Below are 12,390 nucleotides of genomic sequence, written 5' to 3'. Positions count from 1 at the left end.
GCGTGTCTTTATTTTTACCTGTGCCTTTGACATCCATAACCGTGTGAAAGATGTTATCAAACACATTTTTCTCTATATGCATCACATCAAGATTATGGCGTAGCAAGTTATCCTTTCAATAAGGCAAATCCCAAAATATGCTCTTTTTTTTCCAATTATGTGATTGTCCAAATCCCTCAATGCGATGAATTGGACCATCAATAATCCTTGGGATATTTTCCAAACTGTGGAACAACTCATCCCCTGTCCAAATTGGTGGAGGTCTTGATTTTTCTACTCGTCGTTTGACGAAGGTATCTCGATTCTTCCTCCAGGAGTGATTCATTGGAAGGAATTGACGGTGACAATCAAACCAACATGTTTTATGACCATTCTTCAAATAAAATGATTTAGAATAATGAAGACAATAAGGACATGCTAGTTTTCCAGCTGTTTGCCATCCAGATAACATACCGTATGCAGGAAAGTCATTGACGGTCCACATTAACGCAGCGCGCATCATAAAATTTTGTTTAAGTGATGCATCATAAGTTAAGACACCTATTTCCCATAACAATTGAAGTTCATCAATTAAAGGTTGCAGATAAACATCAATATTGGCTTTTGGATTTTTCAGCCCAGGAATAATGCAGGTTAAGAATGTGTATGGTGTAGTCATGCACATTGAAGGTGGGAGATTATACGGAACAACCATAACAGGCCAACAAGAGTACGGCTTTGCATTGAAACCAAAAGGAGAAAATCCATCAGAACATAAGCCTAATCTCACATTTCGAGGATCTGCTGCAAAATCAGGAAACTTTCTATCGAAGTGCTTCCATGCTTCACCATCAGAAGGATGACACATAATACCATGTTCGCGGCGATTTTCATAATGCCACCGCATCTGTGAAGCAGAGCTATGTGATGCATACAAACGTTGCAATCTAGGGATGAGAGGAAGGTAATGCATTCTTTTGCGGGGCACCTCTTTTACACGAGTAGATCTAGGTGGGCAAGGTTTAAATCTTGGCTCGCCACAAAACTTACATTGCCTATCATTGATTTCAGACTTATAGTACAACATACAATTGTTTACACAACAATCAATCTTCTCATGTCCAAGACCAAGCTTTGTAAGTAATTTTTTTGCATCATAATACCTGGTAGGCACTCGATTATCGGGACCCATCATACGGTTATTATATTGAAATATCTGATCCATTGCTACCTGCGGAATATTATAAGTTGTCTTGATATTCATCATCATCAATGTATATGCCAACTCTGTTTCTTCACCAACATTCATTGATAAAGGTTGTCTCGCAGCATTTAACAAATCATAGAAGTTTCTTGCACTACTATGTGGTTCTTCATCTTGCTCATTTTCGGCATTTAATGGAAAAAATGATGGACCAGCTACATCAAAAACCATCTGTTCGTACAGATTGTTTTCACTAGCGCCCTCGTTCATATAAGGTTGTATTGAGGGGGTAAGCTCACCGTGACATGTCCAAATCCAATAATTCGGTTCAAAACCCTTCTTATACAAATGAACACGAACATCATCTGCAGACAAGTGTACTCTATTTTTACACTTACTACATGGACACCTAATTTGCATTGAATCCATGTATACAGGAAGTGTGCTTGCATAATTTACGAATTCCTCAACACCCATTAAAAACTCATCAGTGTACCCTTTCTTCCAGGTAACAATCGATTATACATCCATTTTCGATGTTCAGGTATATTAGCCATGTAAAACAACTGCAAAAGTATATCCNAAAAAAAAAAAAAAAAAAAGGTTAGTCCAAACTAGATCTAAAAAATGACATAATAAATGAAAGTTCTAAGTATATATATACATACTTTGCATGATTTCTACACTATTTGTGAGTGGATTAGTAAGAACTTTCCGCAGAAACGAAGGAATCAGTAGAAAGAGGTAAAAGAAAGAGGAAGAAAACTGTGGAAACTACACAGAAAGTCTGTCTGGGTGTATATATAAAAAGACATTTCCGACCACTTTCAGGTGGTCGGAAACCAAAAGACACGAATTTAAAATTACAATAAAGATAATACCTCCGACCTCCATTCTAAGGTGGACGGAATTTCCGACCACCTTAGAATGGAGGTCGGAAACTCTGACCACATAAGTCGTCGCGGATCCTTTCGGGCGTGGCGAAATCCATATTTAATAATTTACTGACCACTTCTTTGCATGTGGTCGGAAATTTCCGACCACACATTAGAAGTGGTCGGAAATTTCCGACCACTTTCCGACGATTTCACTGCTGGACGAAAAATGAGAAAAAAATCACTTTTTGTGACCTTTTTTTGGTGGTCGGAAAAGTGGTCGGAAATTCGTTGATTTCCAGCCGTGTAAGATTTAAAAAATTTAATGTGTTTATTCTAGTTCTCTCGTTTTCTATTATCAAATTTTTCATTCTCCATTATTTGCATTGTATATATAAACTTATTTTCTTGCTTTTGTTTCTTATGTTTTTATTATTGTTTTAATTACAGAATTTTTGCGGTCAATAAACACACCATCATATACTATAATGTTGGTTTAGTTAACTTCAATGTAAAAAAAGTATTTTATTTAGAATTAGGTCACATGAATCTGGTCCAGCTATGTGTGCATGATTTTATGATGTTTCTGCAATAATTTGTGGTCCTATGAAGTCAGATCACATGTCAGTGTGAATGAAAAATGGGTCCAATAAGATTACCTTTGTTGGGCTGCTTTTATCCCAAACTCCCAATGCTAATACTCACTTTATTATTCTCCGTATGTTTTAGTCAATTGATTCAATCGCCATACCATGGATCAGAGTTTACAGTGCACTGTGAACTCTAGTGCATGTGTATGTATTTTATATTGTGAGTTTTTTATGTCTTATATTATGAAATTTTGTACAAAGTATTAATTATATATACTTTAAACAAATTAGTAATTGTGTCTTATGTTATGAATTTTTGTGTCTTTTGTTGTGAAATTTTGTACCTACAAACACAAATTAAGTAGCTAAATCAGATTTTTAAAAATAAGTAAATATATAACATGTGTATGTGTCTTGTATTGTAATTTTTTGTGTCTTATGATATGAAATTCTGTACCTTACAACTATTAATTTTGTAGCTCGTCGTTTCGATCCAAGGTTCATAATGTCATGTGGACATTGATTCATGATATAAATTGCCGTTGGCTCTAATTTAAAATTATATAACAATAAAAAAATTTAAAACTCAATGTTGGAAGAACTACTTAATGAGGCAAATGTGATTTTAATTTCAGATAAATATTTTTAAAAAAATTTGAGAAAAGCAAAGATTCTAATGTGTACTAATTAGGTTTGACCAGTCTTCATGGCAAGGATTTGCGATTTGTTATCATCTTAAGTATAATTTATTATTGGGAGATTCCTGATTATTGAAATTGTAATTAATCCACGCAAGATGACTGTACTTGTATATAAAGGTGGTAAATAACTAAATGATAATTAATTTTCAATGACAAATAATTACCATGATATACCAGCTACGCCAAGTACAGGATCCAGCTGATTTACTATTATCCACTCAAGTTTTAGCCACATGCTTTTTGTTTTTGAGGAGAATACAAATTCAACTTCTCAATATATTATTCGAATAAAATTTCAATAAATCAAAATCGATAACTAAAGATGAAAATATCTTTAAAATCAAGAAATTAAAGGTGAAATAAACTTGAATTTCATTGATTTGCTTATAAACTTTTCTATTCATAAATTTATTTGTTTTTGTAATATTTATTGAAGCTTAAACGAATTCAATAATATCAATTAAACCATTATTTTAATACTCAATGCCATTAAAATGCAAAATATTTATATTTTATAAAGTAATGAAACAATTTGAATATCGGCTAGACTAATATGGACTTCTTTTTTCCTTTCATTTCTTATTTCTTTTCAACCATTAATTAAATTTATTAAATAATCCATTTTTTTTCTTGAAATAACATTATTATTTTCAATGTCCAAATGGATTAGATAAAAATATTATTAAGACAAGATTTATGGCCAAACAAAAGTTATTAAATAACTTAGGGTACGTTCGGTTGGGATATGGGAATTGGAATCGGATTTAGGATCAAGTAATTAGCAATAGCAACAGGTTTTAGAAAAAAATCCTGCTAACAAATATTGTAATTAGATTAGAATTCTATAGTAGGACAGAAAAGTGTGCAACCAAACGCTAGTTTATTTTAGCTAAATTATGAAGGATGTATTATATTCAGTCATGAGTCTCATAGATTTTGGCAAAAACTTGTGTGAGACCGTCTCACCATGAGATGGGTCGGGTCGGGTCGGTCAAGATGCAAATGTAACACTTATATGCACAAATGTCATACTTATATGCTCAAATGTAATACTAATCAAGAATAAAATTTTTGTTACTTATTAGGGTAAATGTAATACTTTTAAGGGAAAATACAATACTTTTACATTTCGATTTAAAAGTATTACATTTTTCCTCAAAAGTATTATATTTGCCCTTATAAGTGAGAGATACTTGTCAACATTACTTATTATGAAAAATGTATTACTTTTTCTTTTATAAGTAACAAAAATTATATTTTTGATTAGTGTTGTATTTGAGCATATAAGTGTGAGATTTGCACATATAAGTATGACATTTGCATGGTGCTTTGACCCGACCCGACCCGTCTCACGAATAAAGATCCGTGAGACGGTCTCACACAAGTGTGACCCTAGATTTTTGTAAATTTTTACGATGATAGACTTTTATAGAGTTTAAAATGACTTTTATAGATTTTTTAAAAAAAATTGGTAATGATCTACACTTATAATAAGAGCCAATAATGTTATACCCCTAACTGGAACTAAAAAAAATATCGGTGTAATAGTCTACTATAACATATTGTACTTTGTGTTCTTCTTATTGTGCAACCTCCAATTAAATTCCTAATATATCATAATCATTTATAATTTTACCAAATTCTTTCCGTTAAATATAACGGAAGTTTAACATTAAATTCTTTTGGCAATTTGTTTCTTTATTGCAGTTTTCAAACAAATTGGCAATATTCTATAATACAATTCTGTATAGATTCCTAACTTAAAATTAGAATATTGAAGTCTTAATAGGATTCTATAATACAATTTTGTATATATTCCTAACTAAATAATTATTCTACACAAAATAACAGTATATAAACCCCTCCCCTTCTCACTGGTATTCACCCAAAACTAAACCTAACATATTCTGCAACACACTATCTACTAATTCTATTATTTGTATTTGTACTCATAATGATTACAGTTTAAGAAAAAATCAATGATGGTATACTCATTAATTAGTATAACTTTAATATCGTTATGTAAATATATCTATTGTATAATCTGTTCATTCATACTTGTATCCTTGTATGTAATGTTGTGGTTCTCATATCGTTATGTAAATATATACTCCGTATATATATGTATATATATATATATATATATATATATATATATATATATATATATATTGTATAATCTGTTCATCTATACTTGTATCATTGCATGTAATGTTGTGGTTCCCATTATATTATTTCATAACATCCTTTATGAACATATTTTTCAAAGTATACGCTCATCGTCCTTGAGGATGAAACTGTAAGTAAATAGTAAACAATTTTTCATTATTATTATTATTATTATTATTATTATTTTATTTTTATCATTATTAATATTATTATTATTATGAAGATGCTCTCGTTTACCACCAACATCATTGTAAATGCTATATCTAAATGCAAGGAACTCGGGTTCAATCAATAGTGTTTGATAATGACATTGGAATGTATGTTATCACTTTACAAACCAACAAATGGTACATCATCTCAAATGTCATTATCAAACTTGTCCGGATGAACTATAAAGTACTTGATCACAAATACAATTACACATGAATTTTAAATGGTCAGACCGGTGTCCAAACAAGTGACAATAATAACACGCCATTTGCTCCCATGTAAATTTGTTTCTACTTACTTTAGTTGTAATTTAGTTATTTATAATTTCTTTATGTTTTATTAAAATATATAAGCATCGAGATTATTTCTTTGATTTTTATTAATTTAGCATTTTTTTCTCTCATTATTATATGACTACTTTAACCAATTAAGGAATACTAATTTAAAAATACGCATTGGGCATTGGTTTAATCGCGCAACGCGCGTTTGATAACTAGTATATATATATATATCATATACTGTAGTACATACTTTTATATATATATATATATCCTAAACTGTAGTACATACTTTTTCTCCATACTTAATATAGTTTATCTTCCTCTATATATCCTTCCAAAGTATTGATTCCATTGTTTAGTTTGTAAAAAATAAATTTATGGGCAAATTGATTTCCTTGTTTGGTTGGGTTAAAATGATAAGGAATAATAACTATAAAGACTACAATATTCATACAAAATATGATAATGATAATAAAAGTAATAAAGGTAAATTGTCCAACCATGTAATATTTTCTTTCCAACTCCCATGGAAAACAAAATATCACACCCTCCCCGCTAAATGAAACTTTTTTCTCAAAACTAAGAAAAACATTTTCATTTGAAAAAAAATTTCTATGAACCAAACGGGGAAAAGTTCTATTTTTCTCAAATTTAAGGAAAAGTTTTTCCTTAAATTTTTTTTTTCCATCCAACCAACCATACTCTAAAATTATTAAAACATTTGGAAACAAAAAAGTAAAAAAAAAAAAAAAAACCATTTACTTCAATAGATTGAAAAAATAGTTATGAATAAATACTTATAGTGGAACATAATCAGTAGTACTAAAAAAAAAAAAAAAAAAAAAAAANAAAAAGCTCTTCAAAATACATGGATTTGAAAGCCCACATGTAACCACGTGGGCTACAAAACGCGTAGCCGTGGGAAACGGCCCGTTTATGGCGTTGAATTGTGTGATTTATGGTACTGCAAATCATGGTAGCGTTCAATTGTTCAAGAATTTTATAAATATTTTTTAAATAATAATAACTATATATAGTATATTTATCAATAAAAATATATTTTTAATAGAATTTTAAAATATTAATTAATAAATATTTTTTATACAATTGATAAATATGTTTAATTATAATAATTTAAAAATATATTAGCCAGTGTTTGGAGCTAACACCATCATTTTAACTATGAGCATGTTCAAATTTCATCATTATCTCATAAAAAGTCAAGATAGAATATTATAAATAAATGGAGTAAAATAAATTTTTGAACTTTTGTGAAAAGTATAATTAGACATTCAAACTGAATACATAATTAGGCCCTTTTAACATTTTATTACTTGTACACATTTGGTCCAAAACTTTGGAAGAAGAGGAAGTGTTCTTCTTTGTTCAAATTTGAATGAAGAAAATGACTAGGTAGAGACTTTTTTTTTTGTTTTTTTGTTTTTCTAAAACAAACGACTGACATGGCAACCAAAAGGTCATAATGCCATCATCGCAGCAAAAGAAAATAGTTATTAGTTGTGCTAGAGTACTGAATAAGAGATTTGTGCTTTCTATTTTTTTTGTTAATTGATTTGTATTAATTATTATAAAATCTAAAAGTAATGTGTGTTGGTTTTACGTCTACAAGGTAATCGGTCGGCGGGCCAACACTATCGTAAAACAATATGAAAAGTGCTAGAATGATCAAGAAGCATTATTATTGCTAGAAAATCAAAATCTGAACCCCTTACACTATGACCCATGAGGGGTATTTATACAAATGTTAAAATAACGAGTATATAAGAATGTAGAAAGAATATAGAGAGTGTAAATATTTTATATTACTGAGAATTGCTTGTGAATAGTGTAAATTGGTTCCTTTTTTCCCCATTTATGGAAATCTATTTATACATATTTTGGGCTAGAAGCCCTATAAGAATAGAAATCTTAGACTACATCATATTGGGAGTCCTTGCTACATTGGGGACAAGGAGCCCAATTTTTATTATACTAGGAATAGCAAGCCTAATCCCTATTACATTAATGAATAATGAGTCGAACCCTATTAAACTCCTAAGTTGCTTCGTACTGGTATCTTTCTTGGGCTGGTCTATGTGGTCGAGGCCCTTTTGGTTGACTAGTTCGACCAGTCAGCCCAGTATACCATCTATCATCCAGTCCCCCACTTTATTGAGATTTCGTGAAGTCGATGTCTCGGGAAAGTATCTTAAGAATATCCTCCGACCAGTTCCCCACTTCTAAAAGCCAAGTCTTCTTCCGCCCAGTTACTTCTTACCCAACCCTTTTCTAATCAATTACTCCTTGGAAAGCCAAGTCTATCTCTGACCAGTTGTTCATCCTTAGTAGATTATTGGCAAAATACCAAGTCTCTATTTCTCTCTGATCAGTATTACTCACATCCTTAAATGGGTGTGACCGTTTGGGTGGTGGTAGTCGTTAAGTCGAGCGTTCCATGGTGTGCCCACTAAGTTAGAGCTGAATATATGGGGCATGGATTACGTCGGTTACCTCGTTAAAAACCTTAGACTAAGAGAAATTTAGTGGCAAAAAAATTAGCTAAGGGAAAATAAGTACAACCATAAGTGCACTATTTAGCTATAGCGAGAACTCCGACCACCCTCATGGGAAATTCGACCACTTCTATAGGAAATCCGATAACCTTCCTAAGAAATCTAACCACTTCTACAAGAAATCTGACCAACTCCATTGGAAATCTAACTACCTCTACAAGAAATCTGACCATTTAGAAGTGAGAGAGAACATAGGTCGATCACCGAGAGGCGGGAGAGAGGAGTCGACTACTGTGCAGTTATAGAATAGAGTCGACCACTGAGAAATGGGGGAGCAAATATGTGTTGACCATTTGATGTTAAAAGCTGACTGTTGTGGCTGCAGGCCTACCACTGAGACCTCAGGGCAATCACTGACGTTGTAGGCCAAACATTAAGCACTTTATTGTCCTACAAAACTCGAAAACTAGCTAAAAAAGAAAATGCATGTACGAGGCACGTACCTTCCTTATAAACAGTCGACCACTAAGATGGTGGGAGAGTAACCGTCCACCGAAGACTAGGGAGAGCAGTCGACCATTGAGGAGGTGGGAGAGTGATGGATCTCAACGCTACACACTATGCTTGTTTCCCAATAGGTCACCCATCCTATGACTGTTATAAGTCAAACACGTTTAACCACAAATTTTTTTTGATATTTGGTTGTCATATCCTACTTAAAACTAATTGGTGATAAGTAGGTAGACATTAACCATTTAACCACATCCCTCCATGGTAAGCCACAACGTCACGTGTCGAATCGAATAGGGGCTGAAATCGGTTGATGCCCAACAATCCCCTTCCTAGCACCTGTCCCTGGCCTGTCCTACGCCTACATCCCATCAAGGACTGAACTCGGTTTTAGCCTTGCCATCGATTCGAACCGGTAACCTCGGTTCTGATACCAATTGATGGATCTCAGTACTGCATTATACTTACTTCCCAATAGATCACCCATCTATGACTACTATAAGTCAAGCACATTTAATCATAGAGTTCTTTAGCTATCTGGTTGTCATATCCTACTTAAAACCAATTGGTGATAAGTAGGTAGACATTAACCATTTAAGCACATCATTTCATTACATTCAGATATAAAAACACTATTTCTTAACCTGGTCTAACAACATCGCACCAACACAAGACAGTTGGGACACCACAATTAATATGATTTGTCTATATCATTATATTCCTAAACAAAGCTCCGCACCCTAGTCAAAAAACACACTATCCCCATTTCACTCCTCTTGGTCCTTTCACCATCTCCACTCAACAACGCTCACCTTCATCACATTCCTTCCTTCTCCAACTTAGTGCTTTTACACCTAATATTTGATTACAAAGCACTCAGCCCAGTTACGCCCCTAGTCCAAGAACCCTTACCAGCCACCAACCAAGTACCCGACATAGTTTTCACTCCATTATAATGGGAACCTAATTACTAAACAATCACTACTAGTTTCCCAGTGTATAGGACCCCATCCACACCACCAAGCCGAGTTTCACCCCCATGGGTGAACACATTTAAGCCCTAAATCAGCTTACCTCAACTAACCGTAGCTAATACGCATTATTCCCTAATTTGTGTAGACATGCAAAGCTTTAATCACTCTGTAAACACAAAAATATCGAAATCGTATATATTCACAAAATCAGATTACAATGTGTGTATAATTGAAGGTGCAGGTACAAAATCTCTGTATAATCCTCTGATTCTTCACTGATGTGTTCTACTAAAGTGCCTCCGGGTTCTAAGTGGCATAGCCTCCGGGATTCAAATAGCATAGCCTCTAGGATTCAATTGACGTAGCTTCCAGATTCAAGTGGCGTGATCTTCAACAGGAACCGTCAAGCTTTAAGATAATCACGAGCCTCAAAATCTTTAAATGCTTCAAGTCTCTAACTGCTTCTGAAATGCGTTTAATGTCTTCAAAGCTCTCAAATCTTCAAATTGTCTTCAATCTTCAAGGTGTGTTTTAAATGCAAAATGAGGGCTCTATTTATAGTGGGGATGTAACCACTACCCTTCAACAAACTCCCTAAATATCTAATTAATTATTTATTTATTTAAGGGAATGAACATTGCCACAATTAAGTCTAGGTTCAAGATTCTATCAACTAATTCAAATTAAATTATAATTATCGAATTCAAATATAATAAAATTATATTTAAATTATAATTATAATTAAATTCAAAATATGAATTGGGCTTGGACTAGTTAATTAATTAATTAAATAACCCAACATCAAATTTAATTGGGCTAATTAAATTAATTCAATGGCCTAATTAATTAAATTAGTCCAACAATTGATCTCGAATTGAGCTCAATAATAATTTCGTCAGCCCATTTTAAGATTCAAATTGACGTGTCTACACGCTCAAATATGGATTTAAATGAGGAGGGAGTTCAACAGCCATTGTGGATTAGTACATACCTCGTCCAAATCCGTTTGGTGAAAGGTTTGTTCCCGATTTTCTTTCCTGTTCGCTGCGAGCCATCTTCTCCAACTTCAACTGCTGGGCTCTAGTCTCCAAGGTTTTTGGTAGGCCACATAAATGGCGACAGAGAGTTTGTGGCGGAAGAGGTATGGAAAGCCTACCCAAGAAGGAAGTGTATGCTATTTTATCGCTAGGTGTCTTCTCGTCTGTAGACTAATCTACCTTGGGGCAAACTTTTAGTCATTTTTAAATTCAGTCAAATCCCTCATTTACCGCATTTAAACAAGACAAATATTGCTAAAGGCCTTGTGACTTCTCAAATGAGAGGTTCTCATGTTTGTAACAGAATCTCCTCACCTAAATACTTCTCATAGGAACCAGAACTATATATATATATATATATATATATATATATATATATATATATATGACTGATTTCCATTTTTGGTCCTACTGTTATTGGGGAATTGCCAATTTTAGTCCACTTCATTAATTTTTGTCATATTGCGAACAGTCTTATTTAGTTCTTGCCAATTTTAGTCCACCGTTAAAATTTTCGTCAAATGACCGTCCAAAACAGGGATATTTTTGGTCTTATCATGCTTTGGTCATCTCCTTGATCCTTTGCAATGGTTTTCCTTACACATTTTCATCCAATGAAGAGTCCGGTGAAAGTCATGTGAGCCACATTATAGCTTTCGCCAGACTTCTTCATTGGATGAAAATGCGTAAGGAAAACCGCTATAAAGGGAAAAGGAGATGATCAAAGCATGAAAAGATCACAATACCCCTGTTTTGGACAGGTATTTGACGAAAATTTTAACGGTGGACTAAAAGTGGTAAGGACTAAATAAGACTAGTCGTAATGTGGCAAAAATTAATGAAGTGGACTAAAATTGGCAATGCCTCACTAACAGTAGGACCAAAAATGGTATATATATATATATAAAATTAGGAATAAATCAATTTAATTATATAAAAAATTTATATAAATATATACATGGTTTGGAACCTTTGAATGAGGGTTGATCTCATGACCTTCCATATGGAAGAGTCATTACATGCCATTTAAGCACAAAGTACTTGGCAATTCACAATAATATAAGTTGATTCATTTTTTTATTTAAATTCAAATTATATGTACATAATTAAGAACTATATTAGTTGTCAAAGACCTTGTGGTCTAGTAGCACCTAGTTGCACCCCCACATGGGAGGGATGAGTTCGAGCCTTAGTGGAGGCAATATTGGCTATTTGTGCTTCATTTGGTTGAGAAAGTAGCTATGAATAGATACTACACTTTAACAGAGTCAATAGTACACAAAAAAAAAAACTATATTAGACATACAAAATTTTAATTTATACATTTTTTTAATTTTAAATTCATAA

This window comes from Ipomoea triloba, chromosome 7 (genome assembly GCF_003576645.1).
Source record: "Ipomoea triloba cultivar NCNSP0323 chromosome 7, ASM357664v1".
NCBI classification, from domain to species: Eukaryota; Viridiplantae; Streptophyta; class Magnoliopsida; order Solanales; family Convolvulaceae; genus Ipomoea; species Ipomoea triloba.
Note: the sequence above shows the minus strand (reverse complement) of the source record.